The following is a 24,041-nucleotide window of genomic DNA, read 5'->3' as shown; positions in this document are numbered from 1 at the left end:
CCACCCACATCATATTCTATGAGCAGTCCTATACTACACCCTTGGCTGTCTGGAAGAGATCGCTATGTAGCGATAAGGTCGGCATAATTGTACGCAAATTTTATATATAGTATTTATTTTAATTCCTCTCTGTGATGCACAATAAAGAATAAAGTGAAGTAGTACAAGAAAAAATTGTACTAATTTACTACCTATTTCGTCTTGGTAGAAGTACATTCCGAATTAGTAGCTTAATATTAAAAACCCTACAAATCATGAAGACTTAAAAGTATTGGAGCCTAGTTGAAATAATATTTTGACTTATAAAATGTTAGTTGTGTACGGAGTTTGTGTTCATATACCAAACTTACACTTGACTTCTTCCATGAGCAACTAAGTGCAAGGAGCGCCATTAATATCAGCGTGGCAACGACTTTTGTCTCCTTCCGCTTGCAGTTTGTACAACTAGAACATTACTTCCAGTTGCGGATTAGTTAAATGTCACGATTTTATTAACCGTAGCCAATCTCTCGAATTTTGTCGTGTTATATTTACAAAAAAGATATAATCACAAATTGACACGAACACATATCATTTATAATTAGGTGTGTAATATAAAAATCTCTACCTTTTTATATATTCAATAAAAAAGTTAAATATTCTTGTTATCACAATCTTAATTAAAAGCGATACGATAATATCTTGTTCTCTTAACGAGCCTAATGAAAATATCGGTGTACTTATTAAAACTGGAATAATGTGCGAGTTTTTAATAAACGATGAGTCGAGATGGCCCAGTGGTTAGAACGCGTACATCTTAACCGATGATTACGGGTTCAAATCCAGGCAAGCACCGCTGATTCATGTGCTTAATTTGTCTTTATAATTCATCTCGTGCTCAGCGGTGAAGGAAAACATCGTGAGGAAACCTGCATGTGACAAATTCATAGAAATTCTGCCACATGTGTATTCCACCAACCCGCATTAGAACGGCGTGGTGGAATATGTTCCAAACCTTCTCCTCATAGGGAGAGGAGGCCTTTAGCCCAGCAGTGGGAATTTACAGGCTGTTGTTGTTGTTGTTAATAAACGCGATGTCTGCGTACTTAGACTTTCATTTACCGGCGATTTTCGTTGAAAGATTGACGCTGAATAAGTCACCCTCCAGAGAATTGATTCTGTTTTCCTGCACTGCCATAACTTCGGTAATATGCCGGGGCTGCACGATCGTGACTTATGGGGGTAGATTTGCTATTTTTTCCCGCACAAAGGGGCAATTCAAGATTTATGTCATGTTTACGAGCATTGCAACACTACTTAATAAATAGTCTCGGGGAGTCGTGTTTGTATTTTTTATTCGATACACAGATTGCTTACAACTTTTTCATATTTCACTTCGATATACACTGTCGATGCATACGACTGAACTCGATTAATCTTATTACGGAATACGTGTGCCTTAAAACGAAACGAACGTGAAGTGAGTGCGTTATCGAAATATCATGGACTTCTTTTATTTTAACAGATGTTTTGGCGCGTGGGCTGCATTCCTGATTTATTTCTTGCAATTCACAAATTGAGTTATTAGTACTTTAGCATTATGATTCGTTTTAAATGAAAATTTATTAGTTTTACTTTTGAGTACTTTTTGTATTTCTGATATTTGATTAGATATAAAATTTGAAACATAATTTGGTACACAAATAGTCTCGAGCTCAAGACAGGATATAGGCTTTTTTTTAATTGGAAATAAAAGTTGTAAACAAAAAGGTCTTACAAAAATGAAACATTTTAGTTATATATTCATATTTTCAACGCGAGGAAAGAATCATAATTAGTATTTCATATGACCTAAAATACTTGACGCCTGTTATACCTAATGGAACACAATTACATAGTCTTTTTAATACAGCACGTCTTTCCAGGGAATGTCAATTTTTGAAAGCCTCATAATTTAATGTGGAAGAGAATATTTATATGTTAAGATAAAGTCTACCAGAATTACGAAAGTATGTTTCGTTTGAGATCCTTTGATGTCAAACTCATAACAACTGTCCGTGGCATCATCCGTAGAGTTGACACATTATTTTTAAATTTCCTTTTTTACATAATAAGCAAATGGGCTATTTCTTGGTAAGTTCTTATCTTAGATAGATAGTAATTGTTGCTGTAAAATATTATTTTTCATACTAGACCAAATTTTCCATTAATGATAGGATCCAAGGTGTTATATTCCTTATGTCTGTTGTTTCACAAAGAATGCTTATACAAGTATCTCCCGTAAAAATATGATAAACATGCAACATTGCATCAGTGTTTTAGACTAAGTAGCAAAAAGTATTTATCAAAGGTCAAAAAAATATCCAGTTTTTAATACTCGTCATATAAAAGTTTGTTTTGGTCAGGGTTACGGTTCGAGGCGTCGAGTAGTACGTTGTACGTAACTATATTGATAATAAGACATTTCAAAAACAATTATTTTTTATTTATAAACCTCGAACTGTAGAGATTTATCAAAACCAGTATTTCGTTCTCGGAATTCAAGCATTTGCTTTTAGTAATGCGACATTGTTTTGTGATCCTCTTCATGGATGTTTCATTCGTCATTCCCTTAATTTTATATTATATAAGATAATTTTCGAAGCAAGCATTTTATTTTTTTTATTTTTATGGTATAGGTCGGCGGACGAGCTTATGGGCCACCTGATGGTAAGTGGTCACCATCACCCACAGACAATGACGCTGTAAGAAATATTAACTATTCCTTACATCGTCAATGTGTCACCAACCTTGGGCACTAAGATGCTATGTCCCTTGTGCCTGTAGTTACACTGGCTCACTCACCGTTCAGACCAGAACACAACAATACTGAATACTGTTATTCGGCGGTAGAATATCTGATGAGAGGGTGGTACCTACCCAGACGGGCTTGCACAAAGCCCTACCACCAAGTAAAATTTTAATTTAAAATTCTATAAACAGACGCCTATACGTAATACTACCTGAGATTTATGAAGTATAGTTATTGTATCAATTTTTTTATCAAAACGTTTAATGGAGTTTTCGAATATATAAAAATATTAATTTCGTTTTCTTCATGAAAATATGTATTTGTTCGAAATTTAATTAACGTAAGGTAACGTTCGAAGCGTTATATTTTTCGTGAGCGCTTTGACGACCAATAAAAAGTTTTCTGTTGCAATGTTCACCTAACGGTGGACAAAATTAAATTTCGTCGAAACGATTTTGGAGTTTTTGCTCGAAATAAGACACACATTAATTATACTGTAAAGCTTTTGTTAATATTATTAATATAAATTTAATTTACTATTATAGTATGCTGACTTTCGTAACTCTGTCATATGTTATACATTATCTTTATAATTTACGTTTCATTTTAAATTGAAAATAAAGTTCATACTATCTTCTTTGCCGATTTCTGCAAGAGTTAGTCTCAAGATTGATACTAGTCTAGTGGCATAGGGCATATTATAGCATACAAAATACTTATTAAAATATACGAGTTTACACTACTTGTTTGTGTATATATTTGGAGTCCTCAGATGGAAGACCTTCTTTTTCAAAACCTTCCTCACAACATGGTCTTCAGGAGGAAAGAGAACCATGTTGTAAGGAGGGTCTTGAGCATAGATGTAGATGGATAAAGAGGTAGAGGACGACTTGGAGGATGGATTGTGTGAAAGAAGATATGTTTAGAAAGATTGTTACTTGTGAGATGACATCTGACAGAGTACAGAGAAGTATAGAAGGAGAAGATATGCTGCGCCGTCTCCAAATAAAATTAGGATAAGGGCAGGAGGATAATCATGATTGGCATAAGCTAGCCACTTAAATAAGCCTACTATTAGTAAATAAGTGGCTATTTATGACTTTATGAAAACCGAATCGATATCCGTGAGAAACTAGTAGAATAATAATGCAATACAGTTATGTATATTGGCAATAAAAATATTTCATTATTCAAAGTTCGATTCTTGACTTTTACATGATTATAGTGATAATTACCGCCCGCTGACTCGTTGTGCTGTACTCATAAAAAATACATCATAATTATTATGTATATTCATACGTCTCGAATAATAACCGGGTACCACTAATCCAACAACCGTGAACGTGTTACGAACGTCAAGATTGATTACATTTAACGAAGAGTAAGCGCGATAAAAACTGGTAAACCTGTGTAAATATTTTTATCTCCGAAAAAATAACGCTGCGTTGCTTTTTTCAACGATTACCCGTGTATTTTGATTTAATTTATACAAATATTCTCGACTCAGAGAATATTGAGTCGAGATGGCCCAGTGGTTAGAACGCGGGTTTGCGGGTTCAAACCCAGGCAAGCACCGCTGATTCATGTGCTTAATTTGTCTTTATAATTCATCTCGTGCTCAGCGGTGAAGGAAAACATCGTGAGGAAACCTGCACGTGACAAATTTCATTGAAATTCTACCACATGTGTATTCCACCAACCCGCATTGGAACAGCGTGGTGGAATATGTTCCAAACCTTCTCCTCAAAGGGAGAGGAGGCCTTTAGCCCAGCAGTGGGAATTTACAGGCTGTTGTTGTAGTTGTTTATACAAATATTATAAATGTAACTCTGCCTGTCTGCCTGTCACTGTTTCACTACCAAGTTATGGAACCAAATTAGATGAAATTTGGTATGAAGCAAACTTACACTCTCACACTGGAAAAAACATCAAAAGAGTGGACAAAACTTGTGGTTCAGGCATCATAATCCGTGACGTATTTGTTATATTGGCGCTGGCAAATCTTTTTAGGCAGTTTGTACATGGGATTGGACTACACGGAATATCCACTAAAAATTACCGGTACCCACTTCGTGACGTCATGAGATCGCTTGTGCACACTATTGTGGCTCTCAGACGGCTGATTGGCTTGTGGGCTCAGGCGTAGCGGGCCCGAGATATCAGAGGGCATTCCTATTAATGTTTTATCGAAAAAAACTAAGCAACAAAAATCTACTAAGAGACTAAGTAATTGATTTCAAACTTTTCACATTTTAACTGGAAAACGCAAATTTGATTCTCACATAATTATCACATCACATTTGTGAATTTTACTGTAAATAAATTATAAATTTCTTGTTACTACTGGAATTTTAATACCATAATTTTATACCGCAAGGAACCCTTTGAGTATATGTACTTATTATTGCAGTAAACAGACACATTTATTCTTTTATTTGGATTATCTTTACAAGATTGACATCACTCGGATTAATTCTTAAGAACTTGAATTAATCTGCTGAACAAAAAACTATAGTGCTCAAGAATGAAAGTACTACTGGCATGAGAAACGGACATGCATTGAATAACAATGATCTATCACTCTAGCCCCGGATACCATCAGCGTATTTGTCTGAAAGCATATTCACGCAGTCTTGTGGTTCTAGTAATGTGTAATAGAGTTCCATCTAAAGAAAATAGCGTGAGCAAACCACCAGGAAAGTCATTTAAACAGAGGTAAAGCCGGAAATTAAAATCTGTCTAATACTTTTTTTTAATATTGAATTTAATGTATATTTCTTTAATAATGAGATATATTTAATTAGAAGACACTTGGCTATCACCATCAATGAACATTGGTGCTGTAGGAAAACTATTCTTTACACGGACGCCAGCTTTGGAAGCTAAGGTGTTAAGTATGTTGCTCGTGCCTACACTGGCTCACACATATTTTCATCCAGAACACAATAATAAATTTGAAGAGCTAATTTTACCTCCACAGCATAAAGATCAACACCAAGTTAAAAATACCGAGAAGGACTAGGCGAATTTAACATATGGTAACAAAAATTTGTACTGAGCCAAATATAACATGATATGACAAAATTAAAGGATTCTATTGTAGCAGATTTTTATAATCAGTCAAGAAATTAAGTCTACTTAATGGAGCTACTGTTCAGTTCACTAAGTATGAATATTTTCAATTTGTTTTTTGTATGGTATTTCGACTCTTAGGCGTATACACGATTTATGATCTTACGTCATTTCTATCAGACTTGACGTTCAGTCGTGAGTAGTATTCAACCAAGTAGTTAATGAGCACAGTTTTAAAGTATATTCATATACCGACATGGAAAATAACTGATTTGGACATGTAAACAAAAAATAGGTACATTGTTGTTAGAAAGGGACTATGTCCAAAATATACTTGGTGGTAGGACTTTGTGCAAGCCCGTCTGGGTAGGTACCACCCACTCATCAGTTATTCAACCGCCAAATAACAGTACTCAGTATTGTTGTGTTCCGGTTTGAACGGTGAGTGAGCCAGTGTAACTACAGGCACAAGGGACATAACATCTTAGTTCCCAAGTTTGGTGGCACATTACGATGTAAGGAATAGTTAATATTTCTCACAGCTTCATTGTCTATGGGTGATGGTGACCACTTACCATCAGGTGGCCCATATGCTCGTCCGCCAACCTATACCATAAAATAAAATAAATAAAAAATAAATAAATAAATAGTCCAAAAGGCAAAATGATAAGATAAATTACAAAAACTATGCAAGAGTATAATGATTATGTTCGCATAAAATATTATTATAATGACCGTTTTTAGATTTAGTACCTAAATACCTTAAGAGGAAACAATGGTTATATGACGTATGTATCAAATTAGTAACATGACTACTAGTTGTTCCATGATCTTAGGTATACCCTTGTTCTACACATCTTGATATTTGCGAAGTCACAAACGATTCTGCTCTATATTACATTCATCAATCAATTCCATTCAATCATCAGTCAAAACAACGGTAAACCATTGATAAGTCGCAGCAAAAGTAAATGTGCTAGTTGTTGCAGAAATGGCAGCAAACCTATTGTCAAACAAAGAATAGGATAAATGGAGCGCATTTAATTCACTCGGCGTTTGAGTGATTGTGATTTTGACATTTGCTTTAATACGACCAGTAGTCAGCTTGAAAGCCATTAAGACATTATCGCGTCTTATCCGATCTCGGTGTTACGGTTTATAAATAAATCTGCATTTTTTTTGGCTTGAGTTTCGAAGTCAATATTTTTTGCTTTTCTTTTGATACGATTGTGTTTGTGTGTGTGGTATCGCTTGTGTTATTAGTGTTGTACGATTATTTAAAAATAGAATGTTAATAACATCACGATTTAGTTGCGCAAGCATAAATCATGTTTGTATTGCTTTTGTATAATTTACACTTGATTAAATACTTGATTTCTAATACTTAGAAAGCATTGTAGTTTCTCACCCATTACGCTATCTGCGTTGGTGGTGTAATGGTCAGCATAGTTGCCTTCCAAGCAGTTGATCCGGGTTCGATTCCCGGCCAACGCACACTTTTTACATACTTTTAAATTTAAAATGTAATCGAAATAATTGTCTTAAAAATGTATTTCTTATCTGAAATTTATTTAAATTATTGTTAAGCATGGGTATAAATACAAAATTAAACAAAAAGGTGCCTTGTATGGAGATTACTTAAAATTTGTCAAAAACTTAATGTGACATGTTTTATATTAAAACCTCAATTGGATTTCCAGCTCCGTATTTATTTTGCATATAAATGTTTTTTTAAATTATCATTGATACTGGTACAATACTAAACGTCATTTTTTATGGGTCAATATTATAAGAAATAACTTAGAATTTTATAATTGAACAACATATAGATGACATTTGTTTACTAATTTAAGGATTTTACAGTGAATCTTCTGTGATAAGTTTTCAAGGTCGAGTCTTTGCGCAACGTCCGTTTGCCTTTCTGACGTAAATGTTTTTATATCATTTGCGTGATCGTGGCGCTATTTCCTCATAACATTTTGAGTGCCTTTAATTTTCATAAAAGTAAACGCTATTAATGTCTCCTTTCCGGATGTTGGTTTTCTTAATTAAGAAAGTTTTCAACTTCGTCCTTTACCAGATTAGTCTTGAGTTGGATTATCTTTAAATAAACTAGCTGTCCAGCCTGACTTCGAACGGGTAACACTCAAACCAAATAACACCATCAACCTTTCCTTGAACTGTAAATTTCCAAAAGGGAATGCTATAACAATGCTAAATTTTGAGCTAAAATTTCATGATGACTAAGAAATAAAATAACAGCCTGTAAATTACTTACTGCTGGGCTAAGGTAACATAAAACGTATAGCAGAAGATCCAGAGCGTTTTGGAGAAGATTTTAGAATATCATGCAGAGAACAAAGACGCAAGATTATATGACATAGGATTAAATATAAATGTAATATCTAAAACATATAGAAATTTGAACGGAATGTTAATGGGCACTATGAAAAGAAAATCATTACTGTATCCATAAAATGTATATGTTGGATTTTTAAGCTATAATATCAGTAGCTTTTTTAAATGTTTATTTATAATTTTTAAACGTTCTGATACAATGTAAATATGTTATATAAAATAATAATTGACAAGATATAAGAAACATTTTGAGTATCATTCGATAATTATTTATGACAGTGTCGGTATTTAGCCTCTCTTTAGAGATAGGTAACTTCTTACCGTCGGGTGGTCAATTATACCACATTGATATTTATATATATTATACCTACATATATGTTAGAGTTTTTTTTAAACAATGTATAACTTTAATTTATTAGAATAATTAAGTTAATAATATGTCGATTGACTATGTTTAGAATATGTTGTAATGTAATATTTTATTTTTCACGATTAATACTGGCCAAATGTCTGATACTGGCATGAAAGAAAGAGAATGTCAAGAAATCGAATGCGGCGGCAATGTCTGGTGATATCTATTATTAATTTGAAAATAATGAAGATGATAGCCTAAATTTAGATATAAAATACAGGATGTATTGAAAAACACATTAGTGGATAATATAAATATGAAAATAGTGTTAATAAATGAATCTGGAAGAATATCATTGTTAAAACTCGTGACCATCCTAAGATACCTATATAAAAAAATAGTGAACCAAAGAGGACTTATACGTAAATGTAAATATTTAAACTAAACTTTATTTTTCTATTGATTTTCTCATAAAAATATTACCTGGATTATTTTTAACAGGTAACCCAGGGAAATGTATTTTTATTATGGGAACATTGTTACAGAATGAGGTCATAATCTTATTTCTTAAAGTTTTCTTATTAAAAGTTTGTATTTAAAATCGAGAATGTTGCAGTACCGCAACCAATTCTTAGGTTTCATCCCCTAGCGCCCTCGTTGTATCGATATTTTATTTTCGTATAACTTTGTTGCAACGCGCAGTTTTGTCAGTACTTGTATATAGTTTTAAGATGAAGATTTTATAATCTATACTTGGTTGTGAAGTAAATTTTGTATTGAGTCTTTTACTAACTCTTTGGAATAGATAACAAATTGTATGTGTACTTTGTTGTTTTTTTTAAAATTTATTGTTCATTTTGCGATTATGTGCGTGCCGTGAGGCAACCTCCATGTGTTTGAGAACACCAGTCATATGTGTATAAATCACATTGAAGAAGCATAAGAAATATCACGAGCAAGAAGAAGGATAGTTTTAAAACAGTAAGGCTTTACTGAGTAAGGTTTACTTCATCTATCATATGACATGCATACATACGTAGATTTATAAATTAAATATTAATATAAATTCTAGAAATAAAAAAATGTGCGTTGGCCGGGAATCGAACCCGGATCAACTGCTTGGAAGGCAACTATGCTGACCATTACACCACCAACGCAGATACCTCAAAGGTTTAGAAATAACTACGTGTTCTGAGTTTCATGAATCTATTATTTGATCAAGTGTAAATTAATTAAATTAAAAATGTGAACTTGAGCGTGTTTGTTACTTTTTAACTACTCAACCGATCATCTAACTTTCCATTCACGTCACACGTACAGGAAAAGACAGGGCAGAACCTAATCTCCCCCCCCCCTCCTTTCGTGGGCAAAGCCGCATTTGAAAACGACTTATATTAATAAAACGTACTTCCAATAATAACTTTTAGGGATAATAAGTTATATTACGCGTTTAAATTATTGTTTGCGATTGTATATTCAGCTGTGTTTAAACATATCACCTTATACAGTGTTTACACGAAAATGATTTTAGTATTACAGTATTGTATTGTTCTGTCGGTACTTCTTTTGTTCACTTGTACAGTCGTGACGTAATAATGTTTTACTGACAGAATATGGGACGCGGTCAATTTTAAGGCCAGCAAATAGCGCAAGAGATGTGATGCGATGTTTATGTTATGTATCAAAAGGATTCGTAAAAACAGTCATGTTTCCGAAGAAGGTTGAGGACAGCGAGTGAGGCGGCTTTAGCTCTATGTGCTTTTCCTCCACCTGCCATGATTGCTTCGGCTGGGGGTATTCTCTGTGCCACATCTGTATAGCTGGGTCCGTCAGCGGGGCATCATGTTTACATGCACGAGAGATTCTGTGACGTTTACCAATTTGGTAACGCTAGTGTTTTAGTGCACTCACCTTCAGCGAATTCTAAATACCCCCGTCATGTGGGAGAAAAGTGCATATGAGTTTAGCAATGAAAATAAGGAAAACCCATTTTCAGACACTTGTGCACCGTTTCAATGGAACTGCAAACCTCCTATACATTGACTCTTCACCAAAAGGCCCTTGAAAAATCAATAATGAAATTATATTGTTCATGTATATTTTTCAGTCCGTTCGACCCAACCGCCTGTTGTCATTTGCATCAAATTTTATCAAAATCGCTTGAGTGGCTTGGCAATGAAAGTACAACAAGAAGACCGACAGAGTTTTTTTGCCCATTTATAATATTTGTCTAGATATTATTTTAATAAAACATGAACAATAATAAACCTTACCTTCATAAAATGATTCGCAACGTAGGTTGAACGACATATTAATACAATAAATATTATTTTACATTTGTAGGATTTCGTACATCCTATGAAAAAAACAATGGATCACTCATATGCCTGATTCCATCTGTCACAGCCCGTAGTCACCGAAAACAATTAGAATTTATTACTAATGTTGAGTTCATTGAACTAAATAAGGATGTATTTACAAAAAAAAATGAATTACGGATTTTAACGTGTACGTTTTTTTTATGGTCGAAGGATATTCTGATTCAAATAAAATAGTGCGTTATATAAAATACTTCCATAATATAATATTATAAGCACAATACTATGAATAAACTACCATAATAAATTGCAAAAATAGGATTATTAATTATATAGACTACGCTAATACTAATTACATAAATACATACAGTATTCGTTCTTTCCAACCAAGCTTCCAAATAACCGTATTATTATTTTAAATGTAATTAAGCTGAAATTTAAACGAAAAATGTATTCTCATTATTTAAATATTCGATTAAAAGTTAACATAAGTTAACACTATATACGTCAGTCAACGTTCTTCGGAACTGCAGATTTAACACCACCGTCATGACACATAAAGATTTCCAATCAGTTCATTGATTTATCAGCGCGTGAGTGGATTTAATTCGATGATAAAATTATACAAGAATTCACTTGAAACAAGTTTACGAGATATTTTTGGGACTTATCCAAAATATACTTTTATAGCTGCAATTGTGTTCGTACATACGCGATATTTCCATGAACATTTAGTAATTCTTTTACCTAGAATTCTAAATGATGAGTTCGTCCTTATATACTATTTTTAAATATAAGTTTTTTTGATGATCATTTGTTTGTCATTAAGAAGATATATACAACAATATATATTAGACAGAATTAAGAAGTTATGTTAAAGACACATTATGATTTTTTTTCTTATTTTTTTCTCTAAGCAATTATGGCGATGTTCTTATTTAATTCTGTAAACACTATAAATTTAATATAATTACTGCTGAGTTTATGTGTTTATGTGTGTGTGAAAATCTTGTTCATGGTCTGTGATGGTGGAACGCATACTTCTTAAGTTATTTTACTTGATTTACCTTGGTGAGCTTAATGTTTAAAATAAAATATTTTTTTGATTAATTATATAAAAAAAATTCATGTTTTATATATTTATTAATTTACTTTCACAATGTTACTGAGACAAGAAACGTTAAATCAATGTGATTTACAAATAATCTTGAATTTAATTCAGCATTTTTGTATGTCTTTTTAATTTTATTATTTAACGGTTAATACCTTTTGGCACATTTTTGTGAAACAACAAAAAATGCATTATTTTGATTGCATTGAATCATATATGCAGCGATTTGTATAGGCGTGTCACTTTAATGAAATCTTTGTCCCATAAAAGAACATCTTAATTATATAAAAAGTCTGAAAACACTTAAAAATGACAGCCCTTATTGTTTAAGATTTTAATTAACATTGATTGATCGCGTCTTAAATGTTGTCTGAGTCGGGGCATTAAAGTTCATTTACGTCCGCGTAATGCGAGCCTCAAAGGAATTTTGGTCGAACGCCAAAGGCTCCATAAACAATGTTTCGGTTCTATTCATTAATAATTCCATTCTTGTAATGTCAATTACTTACAGCTTATCTTCACTAGACAGACACTGAGATCGGAATTTACAGTTAGTCGACTATTTATATTTAAAGATATTTGCTCTATTTAATTTTGATCAGATAAGCTATATCGATTCATTATATTAATGAAATCGTTTCATATTCAAAGGCTTTTAAATAAGGCGTTTAGAATTCGAAATAAATACTTCGATTCGAAATTCAAATAAAATAAACAAACAATCTGATTAGACAATTATATTTTACTTTATTCTATTTTCAAAATCAAAATAGAAATTCAGTCTTTTTAGATATATTGCTAACAGTTTTGTTAATAATAAACTCTGCGATAATACACCCGATGTTAAGTTCACAAAAACCGGTAGCTGATAAATGTCGCTGGCAATAAAAACGAGGTACTTCCGAGTGCATAATATGTTGGTTATTTAAGAAGTAAATTGCAAGACATTTTTTTTACCAGTTTAATGGCGACCGAATTGAATAAAACGTTGCTGCTATAATTTCTCTTATCGACCACCGGAGCGCAGAGAGTGTGTGATTTACGACTTTTGTGGATTACTTTCTGTGAGCTTTCGGGTCAGAACAGGTGGTTTTAAGGGCAATTTGCAGGATTTCACATGATCGTGTAATTTTAAAATAATTAGGACACGTAGGTTTTTCGATCCTTTTTATTTGTTATTAATATATTTGTATCATATGCATTAACTTATTACCTTCGTTTATTGACCTTTTCTCTTAATGGAAAAATTTAACGTTAATCCATTGCGTTAATGCACTAGGTTAATCTACTTGTCAGTTGGTGGATTTTTCTGTTCGAATTTCAATCAACACAAGCACATTATATTTACCACCAAGCATAACATGAATCATGCACACAAAATAAGAAATATGAAACTCATTATTGCTTATTCAAATTCGAACTGACTATCGATCTATATATAACACTACCTATACCATTTTATATGACTTTCATAAAACCGCTCTTAAATATTAATTGACCTTTTATCAAATGTTTATTTAATTAGTTCATAAACTATCAAAACTTTTTTACAACCAAGGAATTTAAAAATAAAATAATGAATGAATATCTCATAAGCGTTCTTCGTTCTCGTGCTCAGTTTCGTATTACAGTTGTCAAAAATAGTCAACAACATTAACCCAAAGTACTAAGTCGTCCTCGACTCCACCGTGTAATAGAAACGAGCGGAGCCATTAGGACAAAATGCGTACACTGGATAAACTTACAGATACGATAAACACTTTTATCTTAATATAGTCTTTATGTTAATAATCATAAAAACTATATACGCATACACGGTATTTGGCTCAGTGTACTGCGCAAATATCTTCTTGGCGATCTCATTGAAGGGAATAAAGGATAGTAATCTAGAATAGAGTTCAATGAACTCATCAATCGTAAATCTGGAATGTAAACATAGTGACGTTATTACATGTGTTTTGATGACATCAGAGTGTTACGACTTCCTTTATTTGAAAAGTAAAGTTATATTCTAGATTTCGAAGCGAGGGACTGTTTTCCCGACGATGAAATCTTCGATTTTAGTTCGGAACGCTTTCCTCGTTTCCGGTCCTGAATGAATTGTTAAGAGTGAATATTTGTTTGTTTTCTCTGACCGATCTTTGATATATTTACTATTTGTAAAAATATCACATTTATAAAAAAATATATATTTAAGCAACGATCACATATTTTAAGTCCTAAGTAATAATTTTGATCACTTGTAAAATTTTTCATTGCCATTTTGAATTGTACAATAATTTTTCGCTAAATTAATGGTTTCATTATGAAAGAATCAAATTAGTAGTAGAAACACTTCTCAGTTAAATTGTGAAACAAAATACTCTTTATAACAGTTTAACATTACTTAATTTTTATTATATTATAAAATAATAATAAAGAATACGATCATGTTCAAGTTCTTAAATAGTTAAAAAAAGTTAAATAACAGCTTATAAATGGCCCATTGAGCTACAGCCTCCTCTCATTTACAGGAATCTTCAGAGTTAATTCATTACTACATAATTGATCCATTCATCTGTGATCATCCAAACAATGATTTATTTTCCTATATCAGGCTAAGCCAATGGTGACAGAAAATGAAATACCTGTGTTTAATTGAACCGATAAATAACGGTTTTTTAAATTAGGGTAGTTAAGTTTTTTTTCGCATTACAAAATTGGATGAAACAAAAATAAATCGTCGAGTTTCAATTGTTTTATTAGATCCGGTGTGTGTGTAAGGGTAACGGGAAATAACAATTAAAAAAAACACTGAAATTCCCAACCGTTAAGAGCCTCCCTGTCTGATTACTTTTTGATGCTATTTATTTTACCGTTCCTCGTACTTAATTCCTCTGGAATTTCCTAAGCCCATTTCGTAAACGGCAAGTATTTTCTTTATTATCTAACTAAATTGTAAGACGTTTAATTCTATGATTATATGAATTGTCTAAATAAGTGTGAATGTTTATAGTAGCCTGGATTATATTTGATGATAGATCACAAAATAATCACTAATGTTCTACCAGACACTTTTTACTATTTTTTACTTAACTTTACAATTTATTGGACACCATGGAGAAAATAAGTAAATACAATATGGATCCAGTCTAAATAAATGAGGCGTACAAATTTGGCAACCTTATCGCTAAATAGCGATCTCTGCCAGGTAACCAATGGTGTAGGTTAGGATAGCTCATAAAAATATGAGTAAAGTAAAGTAACAGCCTGTATATTTCCCACTGTTGGGCTAAGGCCTCCTCTTGCATTAAGGAGAGGGTTTGAACAAATTACACCACGCTGTTTTCCTTCACCGCTGAGCACGAGATGAATTATAAAGACAAATTAAGCATATGAATATTCAGTGGTGCTTGCCTGGGTTTGAACCCGTAATCATCGGTTAAGATGCACGCGTTCTAACCACTGGGCCATCTCGCTTCTCCAAAATAGGAGTGGTGCTGTAATAATAAATAAAGTAGCATAAACTATATCATCATCATCATCATCAACAGCCTATTTTTGTCCACTGCTGGACATAGGCCTCTCCCAGTGCACGCCACTGTGGTCTTTCTCCGGCTACTCGCATTCAGCTCCTGCCTGCCGCCTTGCGTATATCGTCACTCCACCGTGCCTGAGGACGTCCTACACTAAACTAAACTATATACATATACATATTATATTTTTGCAGGGTGAATGCCTGAGAGTTAGTTTGGTACGAGGAACATAAAACCTTAGTTCTCAGGGTAATGTAAATGGTGCCTCATTTCTTACAGTGACACTTACCATCAAGTGGCTTATATGCCATCCCATCTATTAAACAAAATCTGAATTAAAACAAGTATTTTCCAAATTAATTTTATGTAAAGAAATATTTTGCTTGGTTTAATTTTAGTCGTTAATTCTGATGTTTTATAGGGTCAATAATATAGTCCATTTAAATTTACATTTACTATCTAGAACAATGAAAAAACATGACTTAGAAATTAAGCTTATCGTTAGCTTAGATAACTTTCACTAATGTCATTATTGTTTTGAGATCCTGACGATAGCAGGTATAAAAACAATGACTTTACTTTTCAAGTAAAACCTCTTTCGGTCGAATTGACAATTTAGATTCACGTATTTAAATACTTGATTGCATTTCGTTATGCAATTACTGGGCTCCTGTTAGAATCTTTACCAGATAACATTAAGGCTTACACGAAACCAAATGCAAAATAAAAGTAAAGGTACGCATTAATATTCATACACTAAACACACACAGACACATTTACACACACATACATATATGATACAATTAAAACCTATGTTACATAAATCAGGCATTCCAGATTCAAACCAACTATCGCTTTGATCTTTATATAAATAAAATATATTAAATATTAATATAAATTTTAAATTCTTTACAGTAATTTGCACTTAATATCAATTGTAAAAAGGTACATTTTTGTTCCTTCGAAATTAACAGGTCGAATAAAAATGCTTATCCCACGAAGCCGGCAAGAACAAGAAAAATAATGACGCCGTAAAGTCACTTGTTAATTTATCAACAAGTGACTTCTACTGAATTATTTCGTACACGCGACATCGACTCGCGATACTCGACACCTCGAAAAAGCAAGTACATTATTTTGTTTGCAACATTGTTTTAATATAAATTGATAACGTACTACATTAATCTAAACGATAGTGTCAGGACGATTACTTAAGATCATTATTTCACATAACTTATGTTCCAAATTTAAAAAGAAAATGCGACAAATTTATAGAGTCGATTTATGGGGGAGTAAAATTATGAATATTTCGAAATTTATTTTTTTTATTTTATGGAATAGGTTGGCGGACGAGCATATGGGCCACCTGATGGCAAGTGGTCAACAATCACCCATAGACAATGACGCTGTAAAAAATATTAACTATTCCTTACATCGTCAATGCGCCACCCACCTTGGGAACTAAGATGCTATGTCACTTGTGCCTTCTGCCACTGGTGCCTTACATTGGCTCTCACTTCATTGCACTTCATCCTTACATTGCACTCACCCTTCAAACCGGAACACAACAATACTGCGTACTATTCTTTAGCGGTAGAATATCTGATGAGTGTGTGGTACCTACCCAGGCGGGCCTGCATAAAGCCCTACCACCAAGTAAAAAATGCGATAAAATTGGTTATATCAGATAGATTGCAATTATTCATTTACTATTACTGGTCTTTTCATAAGCTATCAAATAAATCCTACTTTACTTTTATGCTATTCTTCGTATTTTATTTAATGATGTTAGAAAATGTTTTGCATTAAAGTTAACGAGTATATATAACAATAGACCAGTTCGCCAATTTAACGTTCGTGGCGAATTATCTAAAATCTTAATTATAAATCGGCTATCCCATTTATACATAACTAACAAATGTGGACAAAATATTTTCGTAATTTAAGTATGATATTTAATTTGTCACTGAGCAAAAAATACGTATTAAAAGTCTCGCTTTAAATATATTTTTTAATTATAAAAAACAGTTCGCTATGTTTACAATAGTTTGTTACTGTAACCCAAAATAAAACATCTATAACTTTTTAATTTAATACTTGTGTAACACAAGGGTGTAATTTGGATAGATAACCCTCAAGTAAGAATATAATATTATCAAATATCCATTTACTATACGACTTGGTGGTAAAGCTTAGTGCAAACGTACGTCTAGGTAGGTACCATCCACGCTTCCTCACCATTTTATACCATCCACGCTCCTTCGCCATCATTAGATACTCTATCGCCATACAGCAGTAGTCAGTGTTGCTGTGTTCTGGTTTGAAGGAAGGAAAGGAAGATAACTTCTCAGTTCCCAAGATTAGTGGTGCATTGGCGATGTGAGAAATGGTTAATATTTCTTACAGCACCATTATTTATGGGCATCGCCCATAAATAATAGGCATCGCCCATAAATAATGGTGCAAACACTTACCATCAGGTGGCCTACTTGCTCTTTGGCCAACCTACACCATAATTTTTTTTTTATGTTAGTTTATATTTTAAATTATTTAATTAAATTCGTACGTATAAGAATTTTTATTGTATTCGTTTTATACTTTTTAGAGAACAACCTATTTCATTTAACCCAACATATTCCAACTACCTACCTAACTCCTGGGAGATCAGTGTGTCTGTGTGTTGTCAAACATTCTTATTTTACTAAAAGGAATACGAAAGTGAAAGATAGGCCTTTTAATTTTTCCGATGTAAACATTTCCTAAACTGAGAAATACAGAAACTGTTGAGATGTGTTTTTGTCTAATGTAATGTTGATACTCTAATTATATCGAGCGTATCAAAATTTATGAGATTCTGGATTTGTTTAGGGCTTGCCTCCGTTTAGGGTGAAACGCTACCAAATCAGAATATCAAAATTTGGAAGATGCTGTTAGGATTTTTACAGGTCCACCTACTATTTTTAGTATGTAAAAATGAATATGATAATAGTAAAAAAAAAGTAATTTGGTTTCAGTGAATGAATGGTTCAAGTGACAGGCGAAAACCCATTCAACTGATTTAGCTCGCATGTGACATTGGCGAAATGTAATTTTTCTCGGATATAGTCCACTAATTTGTACACGAGTACACTTTTCGGTATGATTTCAACTTTGAAAAAATAACAATTGGACAACATTCGACCTAAATTTTAAGGGAATTTTAAGAAATGCAGAGTCATAGGTAATCAGAGTTACATTTCTGTCATACATACATCATGTACATATTGCCATCTTTAAGTTTGAAGGATAAGTAGGTAATTGTAGTGTCAGCATAAGACATTATCTCTTAGATACCGGCATTGATGATGTAAGGAGGGCCACAAAAGTTACATTAGGTAGGTAGTCAACATTTTACAGTGCTTGTTGTATCTGTGAGCGGAGGCCAGGAATTACCATCAGGTGGCCTATTTGTTTAGCTGCCGTAAATAGTAAATATTTACTTATCTTGAAAAACGCTTCATAAAATAATTGTTAGCTAAAGTTTGTTTATGAAACATATTTGGTACACATATAAAGCCAGTTCTTTGACGCAGCCGATTCGATAATTCAACAAAACGTTTTGCTAACAGAATATATTTATGAAAATGAAGCTTTTTGAGACAAAATAAATTGTGAAATAAGCAGATGTGGTGAAGACGTCGACGAACATGATTTAGACGTAATGGCGAAAGGAGAACCATTTGCAAGCGTGCGTTAAAGTGGCAACGAAAACAGATTATGCTAAAAGAAAAGCAAATACCCGACCGCTCGTTATCCGCTGACAGTATAAAAACTCGCAAGAAATATATTAAAAGCGCCAGAGCGCCCCACACGAATGCCTCCTATTTGATAAATAATCCCCGAACAATAAATCAGGATTCAAGGGATGCTAGTGTTTTGACGCCGATACAAATTTAACGTGGACGAATGTGGAAGTATAGTGAGCTATTGGAAACCTGGAATTATCCTTTCTTGTTTGACAGTTTTTAAATTTTAATAATCCATATTGTTTTAAAGTCGATCGACAGCTAAATCAGCAGTAACTTGAACGGTCTGAATATATTTACGACAGTAATATTGCCAAAACAAAAGAAGATTAAATATAAATTTGCCTTTCAATAAATAATGTTCTTGATTTAAAATTTTGATATTTTCAATTCAAGAAGTTAATTATAAAGGAATTGCGTGAACCCTATTAGTTACATTTTTTATTTAATTAGTGGCAGGGCTTTGTGCCTGCCCGTCTCGGTGGGAACCAACATAATTTATTTCGCCGCAGAACCGCTATACTTATTATTTTTGTTTCGGTTTGAAGGGTCAGTAAATCAGTTTAACTACAGGCACAAGGGACATGACATCTTAGTTCCAAAAGTTTGTGGCGCATTGATGATAAATGAAAAAATATATTTCTTTAAGGACTCTTGTTTAAAAGCGACGGTGACCACTTACCATCAGGGTGATTTGCCAGTTCACCTATCTTTATAGCATTAATAAATTAAAATTTACTTTAGTGCGCACTTTTAGAAGGTTCTGATTTATTTCATTTACATACAGTACCATCGTCTTTAGTCTTAATCTATACTAATAATATGCGAAAGTAATTGCCCGAGGAGGTTAAATCACTAAGCCGAATTTGATATGATTTAGCTTGAACAGGAATCCCAACTATGGATCTTTTCTAAAAAAATTCTGTGGCCACACTGGCACGTATAGTGCACTATTTTATAACTCCAGCATTGGAGTTATAAAATAGTGCACTATATACATATTAATCATTGTTAAGCTATCCAGAATAATCAATACTGATGGACTACTGGGCTACGATCACAAAACTAACAAAAGTCACAAAGATGACGCCAAGTATTACTTTTTAACAAGATAGATATTATCCTAGCATTTACGTAACTTTAATGTCAACTAATCTTAATATCATTGAGCATTTCCATATATATGGAGTTTTCCAAGCCGCAATTACAATTAACGGGGCGAAAAATTAACCCTCCTGTTACCAGTAGAGACAATAAGATCTAATTATATTTAATTAATGACTGCGATATAAAGCTTTGTTTTTCCTTTGATGGCCATTTTGGTTTACGACGTTTCTAATTTATTTGGCAGAAGCATTTTTGCCTTTTCATTAGAAGCCATATTTGAATGTCAAGTTTAAAAAAAAATGATTTTGGAATTTTTCATTAGCTTATTTTACATAGGATATACTCGCCTGTCATATTTAAAAAAAAACTTTTTTGATTTTGGAATTTATTTTAAATATTTTTTAGTGTCATACTATCACGGTTCACATATCTTTACATATTTTACTTGGTGGTAGGGCGAATGTTTGTTTGTAATATTAAAATAGCACTTTTTACTCAATTACTATTTTTGTCTGTCTGTCTGATTGTTTTGGCTAATCTTTGAAACGGCCGGACCGATTTTGACAGGACTTCCACTTGCATATACCTGATGTAATAAGGAGTAACTTCAGCTACAATAATACCTAACCATTTTATTAAATTCGAACGCGCATGAAGTCGCGGGCACAGCGAATATAATATATTAAAAATATTCCTTTTTTTATTAACTTCCGTTGTTTTGTTATAATAGTATTATTTATTGTTTGAAGCATAGTTTTAATACAGTGCACTAGATAAAAAAATGTTTCCGTAATATATAACTTTGCAGTTTGTTTTATCGATAGCAGCCCCCTTGTTTATGACGAATGGATGTTTGGGGGATCATATTAAGTAGGAGATACTCGTGCGTATCTCTTCAGAAAATAATAGAAGAAACAGATAGATAATATTTATTTGAATATTCCCTATGTACTCCCTTATGGCGTCTATACAATCTAGAAGGTATTACGTAAGGTATTATAGTACACTATATTTTAGAACGTGTGCATCTTAACCGATGATTCCGGGTTCAAACCTAGGCAAGCATCACTATATATGTATATATGTGCATATTTTGTGTTTATAATTCATCTCGTGCTCGGCGGTGAAGGAAAACATCCTGAGGAAACCTGCATGTGTCAAATTTCGTCGAAATTCTGCCAGATGTGCATTCCACCAAACCACATTGGAACAGCGTGGTGGGATATGTTCCAAAACCTCTCCTTAGCGGAAGAGGAGGCCTTATCCCAACAAATTTACAGACTGCTACTGTACTCTACCTTACTGAGGAGTTATTGTCCCCTTAGTCTCATAGATAATGGGACGGCACTCCGGGACGAATGTAGTGTGATCAAATTCAGGACTAACGCTAGGTACATGATTACTGAGAAAAATAAATAATTTCCACATGCAGGTTTTGATTCTGGGGTCTTAGTTTATCAGCTAGTTTAAGATCACAGATAAAAGAGGCAGTGGAATCGTCAGATATGACACATCTGCGGTGAGCTCCACTCGAAACTTGATAGAAATCTCAGGGACTAGAGATCATCTCACCACCCACGACTACATACAGCGCGAGGCTGTTCTAAGCATCAGGATAGCCTATGCCTAAACACAGGAGACAATTTTGCCAATCTCCATTACAAGCATGACATAAACTAGTGAACTATAAATAAAACCCAGACATATATCGGTAGTTTGTTGCTGTTTTTCTTTGGTAACTCTACGTCGGCCCCATACATCGTGTGCCCCATAACATAACCCATACTTGTTATCTAACGACATTACGTCTGACGGATAGCGTTAGTTGTGGCTAAGTTCTATCGTGTTCTGATTAATGTATTATTTGATAGCCGACTTATTCAATGATAATGTGGGTGATTGGAGTTATAAAAGTATATTACGTTTCTGTGAAACTTTGATATTTATTCTTTTTTCTTTTTTTTATGGTATACGTTGGCGGACGAGTGTATGGGCCACCTGATGGTAAGTGGTCATCACCTATAGACAATGAAGCTGTAAGAAATATTAACTATTTCTTACATCGTCAATGTGCCACCAACCTAGGGAACTAAGATGTTACGTCCATTGTGCCTGTAGTTACACTGGCTCACTCACCCTTCAAACCGGAACACAACAATACTGAGTACTGTTATTTGGCGATAGAATAACTGATGTTGGTACCTAACCAGACGGGCTTGCACAAAGCCCTACCACCAAGTATTATAATATTCAGTAAAAATAATCTATCATTAAATAAACGTACACGTATTATACTAATTTAAATAAACATACAGATACTGGTAAGAAGTAACATAATTGTTCATGGGTTCAAATTTGGGCCATTAACTCTGAAATTTTATGAGCCTAATGTGTATTTATAATTATCCTTCGTATGCTTGGGGTTAAGGAAAATTTGTGAGGAAAATATATCTAGATTCACTGATTTGACGTACAACAATACGCCATTTACGAGTATCCTGTAAATTTTATAATTGTGATAGAGTCGCATCTCACAACCTGACATTTCAAATTGTTCTAAGTGAGTTTCGAGTTTCTTATCAATACTTAAACAGCCCGAAATATGACGAAATTGGATTGGAACAGTGCAATGGAATATTTTTTATCGTTATTGCTAATTCAAATAAAGAGTTATGTACATTTATTCATAATATATTGTGATAGTATAATAAGTATTTTTATAAATAATATATTAAGTTAATATATAATGTTGTCTTAAAATAATTAATATACGCGATTCAAATCCGTTATAACTAGTTTTATTTCAAGTTAATATATATTTTGCTTATGTCATAGGGGCAAACGACTCATCTGATGCAATTGCCTACAACCACCGTAAAAAGCTAAAGCTCCGTCGCCAGCGGTGCTGTCGGTTATTTATTTAAGCTTGATAGAGTTACCGACTCATTAATGTATATTACGAGAATAATTTAATATCATCATAGTTCTAACAAAATAAATGGAAAATGACGATTTTACTAAATACTTGTAATAAGTCTTAACTTTTGATATAATTGTCTAAGCTTTGTATTATAGAAGTTGTAGAACTATTATACCCGTAACGCCATCTCTTAGCATATATCTGTACTAACCAGAAGCTACAATGGAAAGCGGTTTCAATAGAACAGCCCACATGGAATTTTCTTTCGCGTCGTACTCTTTGTAAGCGCGTGTTTTTATACGTATTCAATAGATGGCGCTGTACACATTGCACAAAGATTTATTCTTCATAGTTGATAAAATTTCAAATTTAAATATTATAACAGTAAAATTCTAAGTAATGTAACAGAAATTTAGACTCTAATGTTTAAATAAATAGTTTCTCTCCGGTCCGGACAATGACCAGTTACAAGGTTTATATTTGTAATCTGTCCGGAGTTTCGAAGTTTTCTGAGCCTCCGTAAATATAACCATATTACACAAATTAGTTTATAAAACTTTGTTATGGGAGTTTATGATAATTATTTATTCCATTATGTTTATTAATTACTAGTTTTGCGCCCGGCTTCGCACGTCAATAAGTGTCTACATAACGTTTATGCCAAAGGATATGTTCTTCCAAACACACAGCACTAATTTTAATAAGGTATATTATCGGGCATACAACGATAACC

The 24,041-nt window shown here is 33.1% G+C and overlaps 1 protein-coding gene and 2 non-coding genes across 4 annotated transcripts in view; 1 reads left to right on the top strand and 2 right to left on the bottom strand.

The window, feature by feature from the left end:
* LOC124543541 (monocarboxylate transporter 2-like) overlaps nt 1-24,041 on the bottom strand; it is a 157,724-nt gene that overhangs the window by 85,742 nt on the left and 47,941 nt on the right. The window lies entirely within an intron of this gene.
* Nucleotides 7,265-7,336, top strand: Trnag-ucc. The gene has a single exon. It is a non-coding gene; the product is annotated as a tRNA-Gly (tRNA).
* On the bottom strand, nt 9,638-9,709 carry Trnag-ucc. Its single transcript has one exon. It is a non-coding gene; the product is annotated as a tRNA-Gly (tRNA).

This window comes from Vanessa cardui, chromosome 3 (genome assembly GCF_905220365.1).
Source record: "Vanessa cardui chromosome 3, ilVanCard2.1, whole genome shotgun sequence".
Taxonomy (NCBI): Eukaryota; Metazoa; Arthropoda; class Insecta; order Lepidoptera; family Nymphalidae; genus Vanessa; species Vanessa cardui.
The sequence above is the reverse complement of the archived record's forward strand: the minus strand, read 5'-3'. Positions and strand labels throughout refer to the sequence as shown.